Below are 27,292 nucleotides of genomic sequence, written 5' to 3' on the forward strand. Positions count from 1 at the left end.
TAATTAAAATACTAACATTCTGGCACATCTTTTGGGGATAAGGCAGAACAAATACTACTCAATTAGCCTATAAAGCTGATCTGTGGAGAACCTGACCCCATTTGTCTAACAAGATCCATAACTGGTGTGAAAGATTTTGACATGCCACAACTATGAATTTTAAGCAGAAGCCCTTTATCCGTGAAATGGATGCAGTTCGTGCTAGAAATACTATATGGAAAAATAAAGTGATATTCAGATATCAAGCTGTTATGATATCTGTTTTGTGGTAGTGGATGAATAGTGGTAAAAGAGAAGCTATAGCTGAATTAAGAACTGTGCATTTTTTTCCCCCTACACTATTCAGAAAGAATTATTATTATTATTTTCCCCAAAGCGTCCTGAGTAAAGGACTAGTGTCTGCTTGTATTTGATTTTATAGTTAATCATCTATCAAGGACATGCCATAACAGATTCAGTGGAGTTCAAGGAGAGGATATATTAGATAGTATTAAGAAATGTATAGAGATAGGAGATTTTTTAAATTATTTATTGTCTTTCCAATACTCTCTGCAATATTGTACAAGATTATGCAAATAAAGTAAAATAAAATAAAATAAAATAGTAAAATAAATATACATTTACAAATTCCTAAAGATGAAAGAAGTTTATTGACTTAAAATTACAAGAAGTAAACAAACAAACAAACTAAACCCAACAAACTACAACAACAAAAACTGCAACAAGGAGATGGATACATATTCCACTGCTCATTTTCCAACAACAAGAAAGGAGAAAAAAATCCTTGATGCAGTTATTTTGTTATGCTTGGTGTGGATTTCTATGGTGCTTCTGTCAGGTAATACTCCACTATGTATTTGACCATTCACTTGGAAAAAAGATAGAAGAATCAATATGTAATACTATGGAATCATGAAACAATACTTACAATTATTTGGGGAAATATATATCCCAGTTATTTAGTTTTCTAGTACAAACAATGTAATTTTCCAACTGTTCTGCATGCTATTTGCCATGACAAAACCTTGTGATATGGCCAACATTTACGTGAAGCCACATTCTAAACTCAAACAAACTTCCAGTGAAACTTTTAAAAATCTATGTGAGGCCATTAGGAAATTGTCTCATTTCTTATTTCTTCTTCAGTTCTTAAAGGTTTTCTCGGTTCTTTAACTTTATGCAGGCATTTAGGATTTAGGATCACTCTTATTTTGTAAAATATGAAGGCAATAAAGCCTTCACTCTTGTATTAAACATCATTTCAGAAAAACAAAACAAAACAAAAAACAAACAAACAAACACAACAACAAATAACCCAACAAAAAAGTAATATATATCAGAATATCCTTGAAAAATGATACAAACATACACTAATATTTTTATTTGCAACAAACCCCAATTTTTCAAATGTTAGTAATTTTGCAGTTTTTGTTTTGCATTTACATATACTCATTAGCATTTTTGAATCCATACATTAAAAAAAAAAAAAAAAAGAATCTCAAGATGCCCTGAAGTAGTTCTATCACATTGGCAATATCTGGTTCTGTCTGATTGTACAACACAAAGACATACCTCCTGTTTGACCTTTCTGTAGTAATGCCAAGAATCTCTCAACAAAAATAAGGTTCAACATCCGAATTAAATCACAAACAGCATTATCTTCATGTACATAATGGATTTTTATAAAGAGACAGAATTTCTTTTTCTTTAGTCTTAGAGAGATTAAGGTCACATCACAGTATGTTTAAATACACAAACCTCGATAATCTTTGGCAGATTTATTAGCTACCACACACTCCCAGATCCCTATGAATCTTTGTAATTCTTAACATGAACAGCTGGTAGTAAATAACCAAACATAAATTGCTTGATGGAAAGAGAAAGATACCTTCTTATACTTCCAGTGAGGTTCTTCATTAGCAAGCTAGTCAAAGAATGATTCAGAAGAAAAGCTAAAAACAATGTTCTGTTTGTTTTTGCAGATGTCCCAACATTTGAGCTTTAATTTATAGAGCAAATATTTCAGTAAAACAACAAATACTAGAATCTGAACTAGATAAAATTTATCAAGAAGTTCCAGTTTATTTTCTTTAACCCATCTGATTTAGCAAAATTTTCTGTTTGTGAAGAATTAAGTCACCTAGTTGTATAGGAGAAAGCATGTAATGGATTAGGAGGTAGAAGAAATGAAGAAGAGTAAAATGCTAGCCAAGCATTAAATAGAACTAACTGAATTTCTGGACTGTTTTTGGTTGGTTGGAGGGTTGGTTGGTTGCTGTCTAATCTCAATTGTGGAAGGTTCCTGTAGGAGGCTTGAATCCTGCAGGAAACTCGTTATTTTTATTTTATTGATTTTGTTTTATTTTCTGAGAGTTTATGGAACACTTGCTAGAACTCAGTTGTTGACAGCCATTCTCTTATCACTTGTATATCTTTACACCTTGTTTATCCATACAATTGCTCACATGAGGGGGGTGAGTACAGTATTAACAGTACAGCACAACAAACACACTGTTCACTCATGGCAGCCCTGTAGGGCCTGTAGAGAGTAATCAAACTATATTTGTTATTTTTATCATCTTTGTCACTGACACAGAACAAATCACAGCTGATCCCGATGAAGATTCAGGTAGAGACAGAGAGAAGGTGAAATAAGCTGAATTCCAGACACTTTCTCTGAACAGTCATGTTCTGAATCCTCTCAGGGCATTGGAGGGATGGGGAATATATGAAGTTCTATAGAAGTATGTAGCTGCATTATAATCTCATTTGGTGAAAAAACATGGTCACGAGTATTTTGAAGTGGTCTTATACTCTTTGTTTATGCTGAAGATTCACTTGTAACTAATACTTTGTATCATCTGCAGCATGGTAAATGATGACCTCACTTTCAGCTGTCAACTGGTCATGAAGATGTGCTATCAAAATGTTAAGCAGTACACAACATAGCTTGCATCTCTCAAAAATAAGAACCAGTATCAGTTGAATCTTCTCTTATTTATATCAGTTTTAAACTTCAAAATGCATGTCACTCTGTTTTAGGCACTTAAGGGGTCCAAGGCAGATCAAAATTAACCGAAATTCTGAGATGTAGATTCCACTCTTAAAAGAGCACTCCTTTGCAAGAGCAAGTTTTCTCAGAGATTAGAATGCACTACTCGGAGAAATTAGGGCTCTTAAAAACTGTTTTTAATACCCCCCTTCTCACTTTATGTTCTGTGTTTAGTATAAACTCACATCCCCAAAACAAAATAGCCCCTTATCTGTCATTCTTTGAGGAAGAAAACACAGATATTGCTGACATATAGAGCAGATGGAATGCATTCAGATATTAAAGTAAGGAGCAGGGAACAGGATGGAGTTTAACAGAATATAATAGCATATCATGTGGGGAATGGTGTATTTTTGGCTCACCTACAAGGTCTGAGAAAAAAAAACAGATGTCTTTCTACAGCTCTACATGCTTGAAACTAAACCTCATTCTACACTCAAGTCAAAGACCATTTTCAATCTAGCTAGCCATAAATGGCTTCATCAGTGGTCTAGAATGAGAGGCAGATTGTTGAACCATTGCCAAGACACCTGGCCTTTGGGAAACCGTATAAGTATGTTGGTCAACAGATCACCAAACTGCAGATGGACATCTGAGCCTGAGCCTCAGACCTCATCACTGGTGTCAGCCACTGTGTGAGTTTTACTTTATCTGAGCAAAATACTTAACTGAATTAGGCAAATTACACTGTTTTTCTTTTACTGAAAATCCGGACCATTTCTTTTTGCTACGTTCTTGCTATGTTCCAAGAAACAAATTTCAAAAGACACCTTGATGTCTCCTTGACATCAAGAATAATACAGTGTTAAGCAATTATAGCCCACAAGGAAAGGAGCTAAACTGATACTAAGGACATCTCCATGTTCAGGTGTCTTTAATAACCCATCAGAAAACAAACAAACAAACAAACAAAAAACAATACACCAGAAAATGTCCATATGAGCTTTTCAGTTTCACCAGATCTAGGAGTATATCTGCAGATAGTCTTATTTGAATAGGGAATGGCTTGAACTCAACAGGTACATATAAATCTTCATAGACAACATTTTCAGTAGCTTAACACAAGGAAACATGACAGAAAATATGCAACAGGTTATTCGGCTTTTAGCCCTAGGCATGGATATAGTTCGTGTAGTTACCTGTGTAGTTACTCTTCAGAGCAGGTCAACAGAGAGTGTCTGATACTTTGGTTTTATCCCTTGTAGTTGCTTGAATGAATTGCTTTTTTCTGTTATAGGCTAGCAGTAAATTGGTACTCACACAAGGATTTGTTCAGCTGAGTTGAAATATTACACAGTGGTGTCACTGAGTCACAATATCTCTAGATCTAGGCTCATTGTGTAGTTCATATACCAGCCCTTGTTCAGGTCACAGCTTAGCGCAGTCTGTTCTGAAGAATTTAAAGAAATTCACTTAGAGTTAAAGGTTTATTCACTGAACACTTTCACTGTTACTTTCTTTCTTGTTTGTTGCTGTTTATTTGTTTTGCTTGTTTTAGTTTTTTGTTGTTGTTGTTTTTTGTTGTTACTGTGTTTTGTTTTTCATTGTGTCCTTTGTTTTGTATTCTCTTATGCCATCTCCCCTTCACTCCCCATTGCGTATTACTCAGCTTTGTACAGTTCCCTGAGAGCAGTAAGCCATGGCTCATGCATGCTAATTATGAGCTATTTCCTCTTACCTTAGGAATAGGAATGGAAGAAAGAAAGAGTCTGGCATCTAAACTTATTTCGCTTTTACTTTTGAGAGATTTATCATTGTTCAGTTCCAGAGTGGAAGTGCTCTTTTCTTCACACAGCAAGCATCCTATGTTGTCTTCCAATTCCTCTCCCAGACCATTTTTAAAATCAAGTATTTGCTTTAATTCCAGTGGTGTCCATTTACATTTTCTTTTCTTTGCTCTTTCCACTCCTCATCCTCCATTTGTGTTCTTGTCTTCCTGGTCATTTTCTGTTGGCAAGAATAAAAATTATACATGCATATAATTTACCAGAATAATTAATTCTTAATGAATGTGTCCTTTCATCTTCATTTCCATTTTCCCAAGCCTTTCCATACATTCTTGAATATTTCATTTCAATAAATGAAGTTTCCAAGTTGTCCCATTATGTGGAAACCAGAAGTATGGTCTTTTTTCTCTCTCTGTTTCTCATTCTTTCTCCTTGGCATGGCAAGAGTCGGTAGTTCTACAAAAGTCTGCCATAGACATTGCCATAGACATTGGGCTCTGTGCCTTTGGGAGAGTGAAACAATGTTGGGAGTCACTGGGAAGCTGTGTGTGCCAGGGAAACCCTCTATTTCAAGTGTTCTTGTTCCACTGTTATTTTTTCCCTCTGGGTTCTTTTGATGGTTTCCAGGTCTCTCTTTTGGGATTAGGCTATTTTATTTGCTGTTGCTGCTAGGAAGCATCATCAAAATGAAGAAGCAAAAGAATCTTCCTGATTTCTTTTATTTTCTTTTTTATTTATTTTTTTTTTAGGTCAATTCAACTAGATTGTATTGGTGAGATCTTGTACCTGAAGCATATGCAGATGTAGCTGAATCATATCTAGAATACAGTGAAAATGACATTAAAATCCCTTAAAGTTGAAAATAAAAATTACATTTTCATTTGAAATCATGAATTCATTATCAAAAGAGTAATCTTGATCATATGTTGATAATTGGTGTAATTGTGTAATACTTGTATTACATTTCTCCAGCTTGTTCGCCCATTATAAAGTTCATTAGACAATTGAATACAGGACTATAGAAATTACAACCAAGACTATACAATAATTTTTATGAAGTCAGTTTCAATGAAGTCATGTTTTTCCATTAATTTTGTTTTTAGGGTTATACTTTCTCTGTTTGTGGTATTTTTCACTATAGGTGCTTTGTTGTTTAATTGTTCCTCTTACAAAGTCATAGGTCTTGGTAGAAATTGTATGGCCTGTATCAGCATATCAGTAACATCACCTTCCATCAAGCTCTGGGAATAATCTTCCTCACAAGGAATGGGAACCGTAACCCACTTTTGCACTTAACTGAAATGTCAGAAGTTTTTCAGGACAATAAAAGTCATTACCAAAAGCCTAGAGTAATATGCATTCTGAGGAACATGCATATTACCAGGATATATCCCACATTTAAAGACATGAGCAACTTACCTCAACTAACTAGGTCCTATATGTAGCATAGCCATAGATCCTCATGCTTCCATGTGGTGAAAAAATGGTTTTGATTTCATTCAGCCTTGATGTCCAGGGCGAACAGTTCAACAGATGTCCTCAGAAAGCAGCAGTGAGACTGATGGCGGTTTGCAGCATTTAAACAATTACCGCCTGTTCTGGAGAACTTAATCTTTAATGTTTAGAACATTACAAAAAATCACTGACCACCTATTAGTCACAACTTACTTAAGAGGTTTAGATTCATTCTGACATCTGAATTCCCTTGCCAGTGAGAGTGTCACTGATGGGTTATTCTGCTGTGATTTTTCTGCCCCAGAACCTGCTTACATGCATAGCCAACTCATGTTTAAAAGCTAGCAAGCTCCTCTCACTTAAACTGTCATCCTATACCTTTCCCTGTATTTGAGGACCCTTTGAAGAGTTAGTAGGGGAGACATATGAAAGACAAAACGCAAATCATTCACAACCACTTCTTCCTGCCTTTGTGGCCCTATGCCTGGAAAAGAGGAGGCTGAAGGGAGACCTCATTGCAGTTTACAGCTTCCTCATGAGGGGGAGTGGAGGGGTAGAAGCCGATCTCTTCTCTTTGGGTTCCAGTGATAGGACCTGAGGGAATGGAGTCAAGCTGCTACAGGGGAGATTCAGGTTGGATATCAGGAAAAGGTTCTTCACCGAGACGGTTGTCGCACACTGGAACAGGCTCCCTGGGGACGTAGTCATGGTATCAAGCCTGTCATAGATTAAGAAGCGTTTGGACTATGCTCTCAGTCATATGGTCTGAATTCTGATTTTTGTGTAGACCTGTGTGGAGCCAGGACTTGGACTTGGTGATCCTTGTGGGTCCCTTCCAACTTGGGATACTCTATAATTCTATGATTCTAAGTCTCATGTGACTTAAACACCGCCTCTCCAGCCTGACCTTATACCCTCCCAACTCTTCAAAACTACAACCCAGAGCACCTCCTTCTGGATGTCCAGCCCCTTGCCATCATCCTTCACCACTGGTTCAGCTCTACTCCCCACAGGCTTCTTGCCATGGTGTGTAACAGAGATGTAATTGTTTCCCAGAACTTGCTTTCACTGAACCTCCACTGCCACAAAGTGTATCAACAAACCAGTGAAAAAGCCAAAAGAGTCCCCTGTTGCTGGCTGGAAGGGAGATGAATCGTGTCGTAGTTCAGAGCACGGTTGTTGCTCTGGCACCGAGTAACTGCACTTGGTCTCTGCCAAGGCGGGTGTCAGCTGGTGAATTATAACATTGGCAGACAGGACAGAGATAAGCAAAAAAATACAATGACAGCTGCTACACAGAACTATTCTTTCTGGCCTGCTGAATACAAAAATACATTGTGTAAATAAAGACAGCTTCATTATGCAATTGTCTGCTACTAACTTGTCTGCTGAAGAAGTAGTATTGATTCAGGAAACTATACCCAAGCTCATCAGCCTAATGTGTTCTTGCTTTCAGGTTCCCAGTGTAATAAGAAATATAGTAATGAAAGCCTCTAACAATAGTATTACAGTTATATATGCTCAATGGGGAAAGAAGGTCCTGGTGATAATCTAGTCAATTTGTTTCTGATAAATGTTTCCTACAACTATTTGAGTCTAAAGAAAAATCTGGAAACAAGTATGTTCAACTCGCATGGCAGATATTAAGATGTAACTGGAGTTAACAAATAATCTTTGTAGAAAGATATCATCTCTTTCTATCAGTGCAAATCAGCATATATATATATTTTATGTTGTGTTTTAGTATAAGTGGTAAAGAGGTGTTAAATGTGAAAACTGCAATAGATAAGCAACTGAATTAAGCTGAAGTTATTTTATTGCAGTGTTTTTATTGAATTTTGTTTTTACTTTTTCACATAGTTATCTCTGCAAATGATGCAGTGAAACACTCTAGAGTGTGGGACACAAGAATGTAGCATTTAAAGACTTTTTCAAATGGCTTCATTCACCTTTTACTTTAACCTGACATCACTGAGCTGCTTAACTGAACAAAATGAAGCAAGGAATGATTCTGCAGAGATGTTCTTATGAGTGAGAAGCAGATGAAACTATTCATTTTGAAAATGAAGGAAGGGAAAGTTAAATCAGAAGCATATTGTGTTGAATATTGCAGGGCATTCATCTTTGGGAGAGCTTGGGAGTAGAAGACAAAACTTAAAAAAGTGGGGGTATAAATAGACTGTAAAGAAAGGGTAAGTAGTTTTATTCTCAGCAGGAATTAGTCAACCATCCAAAGCTCATGAGAATGATTCCAGTTTTCAAGGGGCAATTGTGTCTGAACTGGCTCAGCTATACATTTGTTGGGATCCTGGAAACAGTTATGTGAACTGTGAACAGAATTTTGAGAACGGAGAAAACTTGTGGAAAGCTACTCTTGATTCCTGAATTCATTTTTTTAAGTGAGAAGGAAAGGTAGGGATGACCACAGATTATTTTAAGCTCTTTTTATGTTACCTTGCACTTGCATAGGAGATTATCATCATTATTCAGAATTGTTTTAAAATGGTGTTTGCCTGAACAAGTCAAGTTGAATTGTTTGCATAGATGTATTGTTAATCAAGAAGAGAGACAAGGATGAGCAAAGGTCTTCCTGGATGTTTTTATAAGCTGTGTTTGCTCATGCACTCTGGTTTATGAACCAGCTCTTATCTAGCCATCTCACAGCCTGTGCAGAAAATCTGCATCTGTCTGACTCTGTCCAAACCCTAGGTGACCCTTGTTAGAAAAATGTTATAAGTATAAAATGGTGCAGTCATTAGGAACTAAATCTTCCACTTAATTTTTAAGGGAATAAGTAACAATGTCAGAGGGAGAGCTAGACCAAAATCAGGTGGCAATTTAAAAAAAAAAAAAAAAGTTTGTAAAATCACGTTCTCCTCCATTTACAGTTGAAAAACCTAAATTTGTGGTTGAGTTACTCTGCCATTTCAGGTGTGCGAATAAATTCACATTGCAAGTGAATGTTTTGCAGTGGATTTTTCTTGGAATATTTACCTGGTGATTAATTTTAGTGACATTATAACAGTTAAATAAGAAATTGCTACCATTTTAGAAAGAAAGTAATAGCTTTAAAAGCTGTAAAACCCATTATTGCTTTTCAGTTAGATGTTGTTTGGCATAAGTTATTCCAGTTTCAGGAACACATAGAATATTATTAACATACCTTAAGATCACAGCTGAATTACTGTGCTTGTTTAGATTTATAACTCCAAAAATGTAAATTGTCCTTGTGTTTATATTGACAGTTTCAGTGAGCTTGGGTCATTTATATTTAACTTGTTATTTCTCTGAAATGTGCACATCACTTTGCAAATGATGTAACCCAAAGAGAACAAGGTTATTTGTAACGAGACTTAGCCTAATTTTTTTAAATTTTTTTGAATAATATTCAGTGTGTTGGAACCCAGCCAAAAAGAACATGATATGGTTATGTTGTACATATTTACCATTAATTACAAACATAACAGAAGTGATAGCATTTAAATAAATAAATAAATAAATAAAATTAGAATAGATTCAATGAATATTGTAGAGATTTCCTCTCCAGAAAAACAGGACTTGACTCTCCTGACCCAAGCAGCAGGCTCAGAGAGCTTCTAATGTCTGAGCATGACTGCAGAAGTCTTGTTGGGGGAACAAGCTCTTCTCCTGAATTCTGATCCCCATTCTTTGTAGCCAGCACCCCCCTTCTCTTATTCCATACCTGCAGCAATGTTGCTAAAGACCCATGTCTGGAGTTTGAAGGGTACTGCATACTTCCACCCACCTCCTCCTGCAATGGGATCTGGACTATCAATGGGATCTGTTCAGCGTACCATAGTAGAAACAAAACAAAACAAAACAAAACAAAACAAAAAACAAAACAAAAAAAAAAAAAAGAGGAGGCAAAGATTGATTATTATGGCAATATGCAGTATTTGAACATCTGGACTCTGCCTCTTTAAGTAGAGGTAAAAACAACATCATGGCTGTAGCCATTTTGTTAATCCTGTAGTTCCCTGCTATAAATAGGTCCTGCTTTCCCTATTTTAACTCACTCTAAATAACCCTGTATCATGGCAGAAGTGCTTTTCATCCATGCTCCTATGCAAAAATAACATAGGCTTTGCAAAAAATTGTTTCAGGATGTAAATAATTCGGTTAAAAATTAAATGAACAAAGACACAGGAATGTCTGTGATGGATATTGTATCTGTTAGCAGTATCTGGCTGTATTTAGTTATCAAAACATGGAAGTGGGATAATATCTTCCAGTGTTACAGAAATGTCAAGGCTATATAACTGTTATTTAGGCTAAACGTGACATTGCTATTGTTGTTCTTGTTTATCTTATTTACTACTGAGCTCTGATATGCTCTAAATTGCTATCATACTGTAGGAATTTAGGACAAGAACTGTAACAATTCTTGCAGTGTCCCTGCTGCTTTAGGAGTCTAGACCCTTATTACTGGGCTTGGATGTTACCTCAGTATACATTCTTATTTCTGCTAACTCTACCTAGAGGAGGGTTTAAATACCATACAGTGCTGTTTCTTTTACTGTGACTCTACATGTCCACTGTAGAGAGAAGATGATGTCTCAACATACTGTAAGCAAAGCTGTTCACGGCCATTTTCAGTATTTCCAGAAGCCAGAAATTCTCCGAGGAAGAATTTTTCAAAGCATCTTAACCCTACTTTCCTCAATGTAGAAGCTATGTGTAAAAGTAAAGCTAGCACTAAAAATATATGTAAAATATTTGAAAAGTAAAAGTAGGCCATATACAGCATTATCATTGACTTGTGTAATAAGTGTAAGCATAAACAACCATACTATTGCTTACACATTTAAAATTATACACTGATGGCAAGCAATTGACCTTCAAAATATTCCAGTAAACCATATAAATGTTAGCATCTCTGCCGTACAAAAGAAGCAAGAGACAATAGTATTTGCCATAATTTAAGCAAAGGCCTTTAAAATGCCAGTGGCAGGACTGTGTTTGAAACCTTAAGCAATTTCAAACTCCAACTTTAAATCACTCTATGCCCTGTGGTGAAAAGAAAAAGAAAAACAAATTTCCTCTGCACCTCTTGCTATGACTCTGCCTCCCCCATTCTTCTACTCCTCCTGTCCCTTTCCATAAGCATATTTTCTTACATCCTCACCTACTGTGAAATGCCTCACTGCAGAAACCTGAAGCTTTCATTTTAGGGTGTAATTTATTCTTCACTGAAACAATGCTTCAACAGATGTGAGGAAAAGTTGCTCCAGTGTAGATATACTTATTTTTGCTAGAAGGAAGTCTTCCCCAGTGTGTTTTGTCTTCTTGCTTGTTTAACATATAGTAAGAAAATCACTATGGAGACTGTAATTTAGTAACTCCAAAAGCAGTTTCTTCCAACATCCTGGACTCCTCGGGTCTGTACTAAATCCTTCCATGGAAGAGGCTAAGATACACTGAGGATTAATTTGGCCCATTTGTGTGTGTGTGTGTGTGTGTGTGTGTGTGTGTTTACTCGGAAAACCTTGATCAAGATGAAATTTGATGAAAAAAATGAAGAAAACATCTTTGACAAAAAAAAAAAAACACTTCTAAAATATGTTTTCCATTTTCTGGTGATCTCTGAAATTCATCGAAAGAAAATTCTATCTGCAAACAGGAACAAAATACACCCTGACTGTAATTATTAAACTGATGAGATAACTGGCGTGATCTTATCTACACGGCTGTTCATAGCTGGATTCTGAAGTGAATACTGCCAGTGATGCACAGTCCCATTTTCTGAATAAGAAAGAAGACATGAAGTCAGCCTCAGGCTTATTTCCTGACCTAGAAATAGAAAGCTGTGTACAGATGTAAAATGTTTAGGACAGGGAACTGGGCTCTCGTGTCCCCTTTGTATCTTCACCTGATCAGAGGGATAGGGGACAGAAGACTGGACTCATCCTGTCCCACGGCCATTGGCTTGGTCTGTGAAGGGTTCCTGAGATCTGCCTTTGCTCTCCTTTTTCTGTTTGGTGCCAAGACAGAGGTGAGCCCTATCCTGGTCTCAGTTGTCCTATTTATGGGATCCCAAGCTTACTTCTGCAAGTGTGGCCATGCTTAGTGACATCCATGCTTTAGAAATAGATTGCTGTGTGTTAGGTCTTCTGTGGCCTAATCAGGGGTCCTAGTACTCACCTCCTTTCCTAAAGTGATATAGACATGTCGAATCACTTCTCCTGAAACTCATGCTAAAATTATTAAGTTCTTAAGTAGATATACAACTTAGGACTTGAGCTGGCTGTGTTTAGATAAACTTCCCCAATGTCTTGTTTTGACCTGAGTGGTCACTGATACAGAATGGATATTAAGTAGCCTGAAATAGATATTGGATATTGGAATATCAGATACAGGTTACAGATATCAGATATACGTGGAAGCACCAAATTTGCCCATGGGCTGGCTGGGCAAATATGACTTGTACAGGGGAAAAAGAGTGCTAGGTCCACATTTTAAAGGCTGAGAGTTTTGATCAGAACTACACACTTTTTTATGACTTCTTTCCACCCTGGGGTTACCCTCAGTCCAGCAGCCCCAATGTCTGAGCAGTGAGCCCTTGCTTCCATGTTGACATAATATGTTTTCTTGCCAGTGTCACCTTGCAGTGATTTTTAAATACGAGCTGTGGACACAAGTAGAAACAGTGATAATTTATTTCAATCATCAATGTAGTTGGAGAGGTGAAACTAAGCATATCTCTCCTTCCATTCCACCATAATTAATATCACTCATGCAGCCAACCCCACATTCAGTGCATTAGTGGTTATTAAATTGGTTCAAAATGTTTTATGACTGAGATAGGACTGAGTATTTCTCAGATGATGTTACATACATGTATTTTGTTTTTATTGTTTTTATAGATTTTTAGGACTTTGGTGTCTCCTGATGCACCCTGTGCTGTAAATGTCATCTTTTGTTTGAGCAGGCAGTGAATGTACTATCTGTGGTGTCCTTTGTCTCTCCTAGCTTTACTCTGATTTCTAAAACTTACCAGTGTTTCTCCATGTCAACCATCGTGTCTCCAATATCTCTCTCACCTCTTTCTCCTGACTTAGCATTACTTCTCCTGAGGCTGCACAGAGGACAGTTTCATGAGTGGTTTCCTGTCAACCCATACAGTTCCCTGTATGGGATTTAAGGTTTGGGACATGGACACACCTGGCCCCAAAGCTCACGGATAGCACTTAGCTTTAACAGAAGTGACTCAAATCTAGCTTAACTTGTTTGTAGAAAGGGGGCCAACCCAATGAGTTATCTTTCCCATAAAGCTACCAAGGAATTTGTCAATTCTTTGCACCTGGAGTAGACAGCACTAGAAATCAAACCATGCTCTGTCTGTGGGGACAACTCATCTGTTTAGTGTGAAAGAAGGAACGAAACTTCTTTGATAAAGTAACACTCCTGACCACAAGCTTACCCACGCTTGCCCTTATGACTGCCAGACTACATTTCTAGGTGATTTCAAACTGATAGGCTCCCATATTGAGCCATGTTGCTACTGCTGCAGGTGTGGGGGTTCCACCAATGCACACAGGGCTAGTGTAGTCATCCTGGTCTCTAAGACATCATTTGCTGCTGCGGTAAAAGGGCTTACAAATTCAAGGTTTAAATTTCCCAAGGAAGCCTTCCACAGTACCCCAGAAATGTAACAATGAAACAAACCAATGAATTTATGCTGGACAACAGATTTCTGTGTGGCCTGCAGTGCAGTGTGGTGCAAATCACTGCTATATGATCTTGTCAAAGTGGCAGTGCTTACTAGCCACTAGTTTTGGAGACTGAAATTTAATGTGAGTATAAGAAGATGGTTAGTGTCTTGGAAACAGACCATGGGGTAAAGATGCCAAAATTGCCTATAAGAAAAATATTGTAAGGGTAGACTAAAGGAGAAATGTACAGGAAAAGAAGGAAGCTGAGAGGAAAAAATGAAAAATTAAATGAGAAGAAAATACATTAATGAAAGAAAAATAAGAAAAGAAAAAACATCCATCTTTGGGATTAATGAATGTTAATAACATTTCCACTCTATTAGTATTTTCAGGTCAGAAAATGAAAGGTTAAAAACTGTTTATGTGAAATGCAGAGGGGTATGTTACATACTTGTGAGTTGAGATATGGGTGACTGTCTGGGGTGTGGCCCGAGTGTTAGAATACTTCATATTTTTATTACAAATTGGCTTAATTACTCTACAGTTACCCTTGTAGATTGCTAAACAAAAGCATTTGCAAGATTTAAGCATCATTTATCTAGAGAAAGATTAATGTTTTTGAACAAGAAATATAAGTCTTTGTAACTCAGTGCAAAAGATGATATGGAGACAGGACATCACCTGAAAATCAGAGAAACAGCTTCATGACACTTTCTTCCCTATGCATCAGTTCTGTGTTGAAATTCCTTATTTGTTTTAAATTTTTCAAAAATATATCCTCAAACATGCTGCTTCTTCATCTCCACACCACAGATGCAAGCACGGGGATTGCATTCTTTCCTCCTCTGCTTTGCTTGAGAGAACCCACAACACAGACATCACACTTACAAACAAGGAGAAAGAAGGTACAAGTGAGAAATGGGATCCTTCATTCTGGAGATTAAAAATACACTCTGGACAGGCCAGCAGATAATGTAAAAGCCTAGAGAGCTGATTCAAAGACATTTGCAGTTTCAGGTAGGTACAGCCTCAGCCTGCTGTTAACTGATTCAGGATCCAGCATCACTTCCCTGTCCTATGTATGCTTAATGTCATCTTACCCACTTAACAGCTATATGTGCACCATTAAATACTCTATTTATTCTACAGAAATGTTGAAATGCCTTGATTCTGTACCCCAAAATAAGCCCTTGCTGTCTGTGATGTTAGGCAGAAGACTGATTTGATCAGACCAGCAGCATGTTTGAGGATGAAGATTGTAAATATGATTACTCTTATTATCATGTAAAGAATCATATTGTGTATTCAGCTATTCAGAAAGAAGGAGAGATCCACTTTTTTATCTATAAAAAAATAAACAGATGCAAGGTTAAGAGTGTTAGGGTTAAAAACAGTCAAAGACAATGTATACGAAATGGTCATATTTGGCAGAAAGTAGGGAAAGAACCTGGGAGTGTAAACATAGTAAACAGAGCCACAAAACTGTCAGCAAAATGTATTTCTGCAGTCAAACAGGAAAGTGCCAGAAAATGTACACAGGGACCCAGGAAATAAAAGAGAAAATAATTCCAGATGCCTACCTGTGGCACTGTATTTTAAAATGTGGCACTTCCATACCAAATTTTACACAGTATGTTACTGAGATAATGTCAAATATTACAAAAAGCAGGCAAAAGAAAAGTATAGAAGGCAAACTGAAATAGAGACTGTGCTAGATTTGCAGTTCTGGGAGAGAAAGTGATTAAGAGACATATGGATCATAATGTTATTTCTTTTCTGATTTGTGAGTTTAAGCACATCACGGGCACATTCAGTATTTTGCATAGTTTTTCATATATTGCTATATTTGAACAATTAGGGACCAAATTATGTGGTCTAAACTTATGGCCATCTTCTGTTATCTATTTCAAACTAGTACTAATTTTAGAGTACACAAAATGTCACCCACCAACAAACTATTAGGGCTGAAGGTAAAACTTACAGTTAGAGTAGATATTAATAAAAACAAGCAATTTATTTCATTTTTTGAGATTATAGATTTATTTAAATAACTATTTTATTTTTCTTTTTCCTTAAAAATGAAAGACCTTAATATCTTGGTTAAGTGTTGAAAGAGAACTGCACACAATATGCATCTATTTTATATGCTCTTCCTCTTCCTACTTCTCTCTCCCATCATGCCTAGGGAGGCTATTTTGCAGGTGGAATTCTAGAATGTTGTTTCATATGTAGAAGCTTTAAATATGTTCATATGTTTGCAAATGCACTTGGATTTTTGTCCCTTTGAATGCATAGCAGACTTTTTTGCTCTGATAAATTACTTTGGCTATTTTGTGTTCTCTTTCCAGCCTCTTACATAAAATCTACCCATTTATTTCCTAGGGTTGAGCAATAAAACTATAAAAAAAAATATTAAAAAAGTAATTAATGGTCTCTGTACAGGTTGTCCATCCTCCAGATTCAAAGTCAGTGATCAGAGCCATAGTCACTGTTGGAGGAACTGTCCATTTCTTCCTTTCCACCAGCTGTTCCCTAAGAACGTTCAAACTGTTATCTCAATAAGCTCCTAAGTGATCTGCTGAAATTTAGTATAACATATTTAGAAAAGAAGGACTTTGAAGAGGCATAAAAATATTTAAATCAACAATACAAAGAACTCACCTTGGCACCAGATGAGTTTTGTTTTTTTCTACAGTCCATGACACATGCAGGAGCTGTTTAGAATGATATGTCTGTATGTGAATCACTGCAACATTTTACAATATACATCTTTATTTCCAGTTTTACCAAAATATGTCTTTATTTACCTGTGTTATAAGCAGAATGTAAATACTGAAGTTGTGGGACTTACGGAAGAAATGCCAGTTATAATATTAATTATATGCCAGTTATAATATTAATTTGGTGTCATTTTTCATGTGGAAAGATGTTTATTGTTCCCTTGTGTCGATGCAATACTTTATGAAACTATAGATCACTTTCACAGTCCTGAGTCATGTTTAGTAGTTTCTTACAAATCAAGTTAGTAATAGCTATAAAACCCCATCATTTAATGTCCACCTCACTTCACTCGTTTCAGACTGCTACTGACCTCTAAGTTAATTATGGAACATTTTAAATCTTTACTGCCTCATTTCTGCTATAACAGGGAAGGTAAGGATATGGGGGAATTTGCTTTTCTCAGATGAATTTAAAGATACAGCATCACAGCTGAATATGAATGCCTTAAGTACAAACTCCATGTGTGTTGCACATTCTCCTGAGATCACAGGGCTTTTTAGTTCTGGAGTGGTTTTAGCTCTTTTGTCTATATAATCTCAAGATGCTTGTAAATCTGTTGAGTTTCCTCATCAAATGTCCTTGTGAGATGATCTTGTTCACCCCTTGTCCACCCTGTCACTGTCTGTTTCTTAGGAATATTTCATCCCTTCTCTCTCTTCTTGTATTGATCTCATGCTAGCCTTACCTGAATACTCACATACAAAATCATAGCCACTCTGCTAATACAGTCTACCTCAGTGACTATGAAGAGGTTTTAAGGTGTGAGGCTAGGTCTGGGATTGTTCTATATATAAATACTAGCTAAAATTACTCCGATGATTGTATACTTTTGGTTTCAATACATGTTGGCCTTCCTTCCTTTCATATTCCACTCAAACACACAGCAACTGAATCATTGCTTGCAAAGAACTATTATTAATTATATTTTATTTGAATGGTGGAATGTAATCACTGTAGAATTTACTTCCCCCCAATAAAAACAAAACAAAACAAAACAAAAACAAAACAAAACAAAAAAAAACACACGACAACCACCAAAAAACAGTGATAAAAATAACCTGTGAATAAAATTCAAAAGCATCTGAGCAGGGAATGTGAGAAATATTATCATAGTTCCTTGATTAATAGCAAAATTTTAGGGCTAAAATGCGATACAAAATGTGTTTGCATTTATGGTTGGCTTGGTCACTTCTTTCACCAATGAAAATTCCAATGTAGTACGTGGTAGGTATGAGGTAAGAATATGGGACACATTTCTTTTTCCTTTATAGACTAAGAATTTCCCTCTTGGTGTAAAAAAATAAATAAATAAATAAATAATAAAAAATAAAAAGTACTGTACTGTACTGTGTATGTTTCAAATACAAAATAGGATCCATTTTAAAATAAGATACAACTAAACTCTAGACCCAGCCTGTGAATAGCCAGCTGTCTGCTTATGTCAGCATTTGACTTTGCTGACATTCTGTGCAAATGCTTTTGTATATGGACTCAGCTTTCTTTAAACACTTTAGCCAATTTAGTCTTGGCTGAAAATATAACCACCAGCTCTATGATGACTGTTTGAGTTGGCTGCAGGGAAGAAGACAATTCCTGGTTAAGTAGAATTGATAGGAGGAAGATTAGGAGGAATAAGGAAGATTCTTGTGTGAGGGTGTTCCCTGTATATCTTAGGAATGATCATTTGAAAAACATCATGCCTAACTAATGATTTCTAGCTAAGCATCGCCTGGTTATTTCCAAAGGGAAATGTGGAATTTGGAAGATGATGATCTGGATTCCATAAGTTCTGAATATGCCTCCTGAAAGAAGAATGGCAGCTCCTCGCAGAAGCTTGAAAAACGGTGAAATTAAACATTTAGTCAGGGCTGGATTATCATGCTTTATTTTTTCCACAGCTTTGATGGATAAACTGATATTTTGTACATTTTGGCCATGGCAAAGGACCAGAAACTGTCTGTAGAGACACAGTAAGAAGCTCCCACAGTTCCTATGATTTTGTTATTGTCAGCAGCAAATCAAAAGGCCAGCAAGGAAACAAAGTGTCAATAATGGAATATGTTAAGCATTCCTGATATGTAATTAATTCTCTTAGGCAAAATGGACAGTAATTCAAAACAATGTACAAATGGACTCCAGCTGCATTTTGAAAAAAAAAAAAAAGCCTTGTTACAAAATTCATTTTGTTGTTATTAATAATAATATTAATAATAATAATAAAAAGAAAACAGTGGGAGACACATTCTTAAGTTTTCCTATTGTGTCATGTGCAATCTAGAGCATATCCATGCTACTTTCTTGCTGCAAACCATAATAACTGAAATTTGGCATGATTACCTACCTATTTCTAAGTTTGTTTTCTGCATGCAGTTGTCACATTTTCTTATATCAGCAGATTGCCAGGAGCAATATTGGTAGATTAGTTTACAAATGGATGCAGTAGATTGTTATAGTCACTTGTTTTCTCTCAGTTCTGAGCATTATTGTACCAATTCATCGTTCAATAAAGAGCACTTACAGTTCATATTGGGATTTTATAGAGCTTCTTCCAAACTAATTCAATGTTTTTCTCATGCTGAATTGGACTTTGAAAAGACTATTGATCTTGAATGATTTTTTTTTTCTTCTGTATTCTCTTTACAGTTTTTTCACTTTCCAGCATTACTACATTTTTGATAGGTGGTGTGGGGCTTACCCACACTGTTTGGAAAAAAGTGACTGATTGGAATTTTTCTCTATTTAAAAGCACTAGAAGCCAAAGAGAAAAAAAAAAAAAAGAAACAAAAATCAAGCCCCCCCTTCTCCCCAACCCCCCCCCCCCCCCCCCCCACCACCCCATTTACTATGTTTTTATTATTACTGGAAAATAATTTGGAACAGACAATCAGCTGAAGTGAAACTTCATCATCTTAGTCTCTCCCACAAAGATATCACTATATGTCATAGTTATTAATGTGCAGATGATGTACCACAAAATAAAAGAAGCCATTTTAGAACATCTTTTCAGTTGAAGGGTGCCACTTTCACTTATAAGTATAAAAAGGATTAAAGGATTAAAATCAAAAGAATATGATGAGGATAAACATCTTAGAAATGGCCAATTGCTTAAGGTTTATATGCATTCACAACCTTCAGTTACTCTAGAAAACCAGTATAACTTTCTTATTTTTCTTTCTGAACCGTCTCGAAAAAGAATATTGTTTATATTGTTTATACAACATTTTCAGAACTATGAAGTAGAAGATTTATTCCTTAAGGAAAGCTTTTTTTTTGGGGGGGGGAGGAGGGGGGAGAAGAGGGCAAGGAAGGAAGGCTCCTACTCTTATTTCCTTTCTCCCCATAAAAAATACAATTAAGCTACTGTATCATAATAGTAAGAAAATTCATAAATCAGTCTAGTATCTAGATGTAAGTAATGTGATGAAAACAGACAAAATAAGAAAGTAAAAATAAATCTGAATCACAAAGTCTCAGAAGAGCGTGAACAGAAGTAATGAGCTATATATAAAAGTACTAGAATTTCAGTGACAAACCTGGTTCAATAATTCAAGTTATCACTAGGACTTTGTGATAGGCTTCCCATATACAGCTGTTTTAAGAGTTGCATAATTATTTGAATGCCTGAGTAATTTACAAGTGTTCTTTTTCATTTTCCTGAAATCAAACATGCATATACTTAATTCTGATATAGGTAAAGAATAGATTTATTTTGTATACAATACTGTAGATTCTTTATTCAAAGAACTTCAAAGCTCTCATTAAAACAGTTTACATCTGAGTATTAAGTTTGAACACACACTGTAGTTAAACAGCATGTTGCCAAACACAGCAATCAATCTAAGGTAAGAGATTAAGTCATTCTTCTGAAAGTTACCGCTGAGTAAAATCTAAGCCAAAATAATAATAATAATAATAAAAAAATGTATTTAATCCCATGTCAAAAATCCTTCTAAATGGGTCAAAAACTAATCTGGCACCATAAAATGTGCCAAATTCTAGACTTATTGGGGTGATACTAAAAGAAGTTTCAGAAGAGCACAGCAAGTGACCACAACCCCAAAATTCACTCCTATCTTTAAGAAGATCAAGGAGGGTGTAGGGAACTACAGGCCAGTCAGCATCACATCTGTCCCTGGGAAGGTGATGAGAGCTCATCCTGGAAACCATTTCCAGGCATATGAAGAAGAAGAAAATCATCAGGCGTAGTTATCAGGATTCACAAAGCAGAAGTCATGCCTGACCAACCTGCTAAGCTTCTGTCATGAAATGACCAGCCTGATGGATGAAGGGAGAGCAGTGGAACTTGTCTTCGTGGACTTCAGTAAGGCCTTCGACACTGCCGCCCATAAGATCCTCATAGAGAAGCTGTTGAAGTATGGGATGGATGAGCAGACAGTGAGGTGCTTTGAAAACTGGCTGAAAGGCCAGAACCAGAGTGTAGTGGGCAGTGTGCAAAGTCTCATTGAAGGCCAGTAAAAGCAGAGTACCCCAGGGGTCAATACTGGGTCCAATCCTGCTTAAAAATGTCATTAATGATCTAGATAATGTGGTAGAGTGCACCCTCAGTAAATTTGCAGATGACATGAAATTAGGGGAAGTGGCTGATGCATCCAGGGGGCTTGGAACTAGATGATTTTTTAGATCCCTTCCAACCCAAGCCGTTCTATGATTCTATGATTCTGTGATTCACCAAAGGGCCACACAACCATCCAGAGGGACCTTGCCAGGCTGGAGAGGTGGGCTGACAAGAATTTCATGAAGTTCTACAAGGGGAAATGCAAAGCCTTGCACTTGGGGAGGGACAATCCCAGGCACAAGTACATGCTGGGAAAGCAGATCTGTGGGAAAAGACCTAGAAGTCCTTGTGGACACCAAGCTGAACATAAGTCAGCAATTTGTCCTTGCTGCTAAGAAGGCTAACAGTATTCTTGGCTGCATTAGGCAAAATATTGCCGGCAACATTGGTGAGGCTGTGCCTGGATTACATTGCCCAGTACAAGAGACACATGGACATACTGGAAAGAGTCCAATGTAGGGCCACTAAGGTGATCAAGGGAGTGGAGCACCTCTCCTATGAGAGGTTGAGGAGAGGCTGAGAGATCTCTGACTGTTCAGCCTGGAGAAGAGGAGGCTATTATTGGTATTATAGGTGGTATTACACATATAAATGCTTGAAGGGAGAGTGCAAAGAGGACAAACCCAGGCTCTTTTCAGTAGTGCTCAGTTCCCAGACAAGAGTCAATGAGCAGGTACTAGAACACAGGAGGCTCCATTTGAACATCAGGAAGCACTTGTTTACTGTGTTGGTGACTGAGCATTGGCACAGGTTGCCCAGAGAGGCTGTGGAGTCTCCCTCCTTAGGGATCTTCAAAAGCTATGCGGAGATGGTCCCGGACAACCTGCTGTAGATGGCCCTGCTTGAGCAGGGTATTGGACAAGAGGACCTCCAGAGGTCCCTTCTATCTTTAACTATTCAGTGATTCCGAGATTCTATGCAAGATGGCAAAGGCAAAACTCACTGCATAAAGTCCTACACTATAGCAGCACTCACAGAGTAGGTTTAGGACTTTTTAAACTTGCCTTAGTTCTCAGAGAAAAGATTGTCTTATGGACCAAGTCAAGTTTTTGTCTTGTGTGGAGCAAAACTAACCTGCCTAAACTTCCAGTTTGGTCTAGTGGTATGTTCAAGCACCACATAGTTGATCCCTGAGGTTGGAACATTATGCGGAGAACATGAAAATGAATCCTTATCACTCTGAACTCATGCTTCATGTATCCCATGCAGTATCTATAGTAGCACTGGTGTTGCTTGTGAACTCTCCGTACACTTAATTGCCTGAATTATGGGGGAGACAGAGTTTATTGCAAGGTCAAGATGAAGGAACTGTATGTCAATCTCTTCTTAAATCTTTTATAAGATAAGTACTCAACTATTCTTCTAGTCTTCAATATTTCTCAATTATAAGAGACATGGTTAGAAATTATTTTCCCCCTAACTCATCATACTGGTTTTCCTAACTCGTTCAGTAGGTTTTAATTAAGATTTTGACAGTGTTATTCTTTTCCTGTTACAATGGAGGGCACATTCTGTAGTGGAAACTGACTTTTTGTCACTAAACTATAGTTAACTTTGATTTTAAGAGACATTTATTCCTTTTGGATACTTGCATCCTTGTATCTGCTTTCATCTGTATCTTTGCAACTGTACGGTTATACAAGTGATTTATCACAGAAGTTAGTCAAGTAATCCAAAGCTGTCTGCATGTGCTCAGCAGAGAACCTTTTGTCTGATACAAGATTCCTCTTTTACCAGATACAGTTTGCTCAGATCTTGAAGTGCTTTGACGCCTACTCATCTCTTCATCCTCTCTCAATTTATGAAGAAGCAATTTGAAAACTTCCTGTAACCTTATCGCACTTCTTTGCAGCCTAGGTTTATGACACATGCAACTACCTTTAGGAAAGGAAAGCAAATATGGGAAACTTAAAATAACAGACAAAAAGAGCAGGGCAGTTAAAATCATTGTAGAAAGGAGTATTAGTATTTCTTCTTCAGGTCAAGATATAGTGAGACCTATAAGTGACAGAGAGCAATCCCAGAAAATCTACATATAACATTAAATCGGGAAAAGTGGCTGGCAAGATGACTGACAGAGTCTCAATCTAAGAGAACACTTTTAAAGTTAAGGATTAAGTTAACAGAATGCTTATGAGGCTCAATAAAAATATAATGTAATAAAATTATTATATTATATTATATCTTATGATATAATATAATATAATATAATATAATATAATATAATGCAATACAATACAATACAATACAATATAATACAATGTGAAGTTCTACACTAAGGAGGAAGATATGTATGCATTGGTACAGTCTGGCAAGCAACTGTTTGAGTAGCTGTCCCAGGGAGAAGGACCCGTGAATTACAATGGAAGCCAGACTGGAAATAAGCCGACAATGCACTCTCACTACAAACATAAACCAGATCAGTTTATAAAATGTGATACATATACATCAGATCAAGGGAAGTTATTATTCCCCTCTACGTGTTGCTGGTGAGGCCATGTCTAGAATCTTGTACCCAGTTTTGTGTCCTTGAGTTAAAGGGACTTCTATAGGTAAAAGAGTCCAACTGCAGAACTAGCAAGTTGGCCAGGAGAGAGGCCAGGGCAATGTGGCTTAAAAAAAATAAATAAAAAAATAAAAATAATTTGAGGGAGCTAGGATTTAGCCCAATGAAGAAGAAGCTAAAGGGCGATTTATTTGTCTATAATTGTCATCTAACTGTCTACAAGCACAACGAAAAAGATTATGAAGAAAAACTACAGAGTACTAGTAGCTCCAAAACAATCTAACAGAGCTTGCATCTTGGGAGCCTCATGTTGGACATTATAAAAAAATTATGTACCCAGGACAATCATGCAGCCCTGCAATCAGGTTACCCAGAGTGACTAAGGGGTCTGCATCCTTGAAGGTTTTCAAGAATTACCCACGAGTCTTTCTTTAATTATTATTATTTTTATTTTTTGAGCTTTTCAAGATTAAAAAATAAAAATAAATATGTTTTTAAGGAAAGACAAGCTGATCTGATGTAGCATTTGTGGTAATCCTACTCCTACTGGGATGTAAGACTATATGGCATCCAAAGGTCCCTTCCACATCGTCTTTCTGTAATTCTATAGTTATGCCTCCTCTTAGAAGCCAGTTGTACCCAAAATCCATCACAACCTTCTGTGTGGAGCCCCAGCAAAAGTCTGGGTGCTAAAATAACTTTTTTATTCTTCAATTTCAAATTTCAAGACTTAATATTCTGAGGAAAAATGGGACATCAGGTATTTAACTCTGACTTTATACATAACCCAGACCTTTCTGTCTTTCTATTGAGCTCAAATTTCTGATTCAAGTAGTGAGGATGAATTGTTTCAATTTAAAAGCAGAGAGATGGAGAATTCACCTGGTCCCTAAACAGTTTGTTTCAATGGATAATAATGCTTAGGGCTAGGCTGTATTTCTCATTTTATTTTCTTGCATAGAGGTTAAGTTATTACTTTTAACAAACTCTTCTTTTTTTATAGATAAAATCATACTTTAGTAACCAGTACTTTTGTGTACATTTTATTCAGATAATGATTTTTGTGTCAAATGTACACATTTATAAATGTATGTACTCATGTAAAAGCTGTAGTTCCTCTAACAGATTACAACAAATCTCTAACTGTTTAATGCAATCATGTTTCAGACTTGGATTTCAGAAAGGTTCAGGATATTTTAGCTGTTCATTCTTAGCACATCTTCCACTAATTTGGAAAAACTGAGTATTAATTTGTAGGACAGCAATGGAATCTGCCTTTCAGCTAGTAACAGGTTAGACTTTGTTGGTGCCAGTTGTTCTGTAAAACTTGCCACTGGATAGTCTCAGCTCCACAATATCTTTGGATTACTAATTCAAAAACTGACCTGTTTCTTGACAGAGTCAATCACCTCTAACCTAAACTTGACCTTCAAATTCTAGAAAGCAGACTATTTTCTTCCCTCATGTTATACCAACAAATGCCTTAAGAAATTTTATATTTCCAAAAGCTGTGTTTACGTTCAAATGAAGCCCTTGCTTAGGAGACAGTAATCAACCAATGTCATTGCATAATCTTCCTCCATGCATTTCTGAGGACAGAACTGTCCCTTTTTATAACCTTTTTTCATCAGTGATGTTATTTGAATAATCAGAAAATTACTTGATATGGCTTATTTCATATTACTCCGTAGGACACCATTAAATATTGACAAATTTCTGTCACTACTAAAAAATATAAATTTCATCACACCCCTTCATCCCTGAGATTCCTTGGCAGCTGAAATGTATTTGCTGGAAGTAGTGTTTCTATTTGTTTTCCATTTAGAAATGGTTTAGAAAATAGTTTCAGGGGATGATTGCCTCCTTCACATGTTTTAATTATGTAGACAAAAAATAAGTTACATTTAAAAACAGATCATATTAACAGTGTACAGTAAGAAAACAACAACTTCTATCTCTTTCCCAGGCTAATGTCACATTATCCAATCCCATGCTGAGAAACTGCCCAAGAAAGTAGTTTATTGATATAAAAATGCCATAAGAAGTCTGAGGAAGATAATGAGAGATTTTGTTCAATGAATGTTGCAAATACCATTTTGTTAACTACTGCAGAAATGTCATTGATGTCAACATTTTTCAGTTTCCCATTGGAGTTACAGAATCATAGGATCATTAGGGTTGGAAAAGACCTCCAAGATCATCTGGTCCAACCTTCCCCCTACCACCAATAGCACCCACTAAACCAAGTCCCTAAGAACCTGGTCCAACCTTTCTTTAAACACTCCCAGGGACAGTGACGCCACCACCTCTCTGGGAAACCTGTTCCAATGCCTGACTGCTCTTTCTGAGAAGAAATTTATCCTAATTTCCAATCTGAACCTCCCCTGGTACAACTTGAGGCCATTCCCTCTAGTCCTATCGGTAGTTATCTGTGAGAAGAGGCCGACCCCCAGTTCCCCACAACTTTCAGGTAGTTGTAGAGAGCAATAAGGTCTCCCCTGAGCCTCCTCTTCTCCAGACTAAACTCCAGTTCGCTCAGCCGCTCCCCATAAGACTTGTGTTCCAGACCCTTCACCAGGTTCATAGTCCTTCTCTGGACACACTCCAATGCCGTGATGTCGTTCTTGTAGTGAGGGGCCCAAAACTGAACACAGTCCACAGACCTCACCAGAGCTGAGTACCAGGGGACGATCACCTCCTGGTGCTGCTGGCTACACTATTCCTGATACAAGCCAGAATGACATTGACCTTCTTATGGGTCACTCGAGTCAAAGTCTGCTGAGATTATATAAATAATATATATACATATATATGCTGCATTTTATTGACTCCTGAGAAGTAATCTACTAACCCCAGAGAGCTGTCTAAATAAATGTTAGAATAAGTTGATATGCCTGAAGACAGGCATGAACAATTGAGACTGTTAATAATAAATATATAAATAAATAAATAACCCACATACTTTTACACTGATTTCCTACAGCATCTGGAAAGATAGCTATTGATCCATGACTAGCTTCAAGTACCACTGCAACAAAAATGTAAAAAGAAAACTATAGTTATGTATTATTTATTTGCAGTATAACTGTATTCATAAAGGCAATGATGAGACAGTTAAATGGAAAGATTTCACTTGGCTACAGAATCTCAAACCCAGTGTTTATGTGTATGCAGACATAAACACAAACATAAGAGATTCTACAATTGACAATTCTTAACTTTGCAAATCACAGAAAGGCTCAGTTTGGAAGGGACCTTAAAGATAATCCAGTTCCAGCTCCCTTGCGATAGACAGGGATGCCATCCACTACACCAGATTGGTCAAGGCCCCATCCAGCCTGGTCTTCACCTTGAGGGATGGGTCATCCACCACTTCTCATGGCAACCAGTTCCAGTGTCTCACTACCCTTACTGTGAAGAATTTCCTCCTGATGTCTAGTCTAAATCTATGCTCTTTTAGTTTAAGACCATTCCCCCTTCTCCTATCATTATCTACCTGAGTAGATAGAGTCCTTCTCCGTC

General features: G+C 36.8%; 1 long non-coding RNA gene across 1 annotated transcript in view; it reads right to left on the reverse strand.

Annotated features, from left to right (window-relative positions):
* Positions 1-271: 271 nt before the first annotated feature.
* Positions 272-27,292, reverse strand: part of LOC308192874 — an 82,233-nt gene continuing 55,212 nt past the window's right edge. Inside the window, exons 3-4 of the long non-coding RNA XR_013949178.1 lie at positions 6,199-6,372; positions 272-5,597 (exon numbers count right to left, since the gene is read on the reverse strand). This is a non-coding gene — a long non-coding RNA (uncharacterized lncRNA). The remainder of the gene's footprint in view (positions 5,598-6,198; positions 6,373-27,292) is intronic.

The sequence above is a fragment of the Anser brachyrhynchus genome (assembly GCF_964034855.1).
Source record: "Anser brachyrhynchus genome assembly, chromosome: 3".
Lineage (NCBI taxonomy): Eukaryota > Metazoa > Chordata > Aves > Anseriformes > Anatidae > Anser > Anser brachyrhynchus.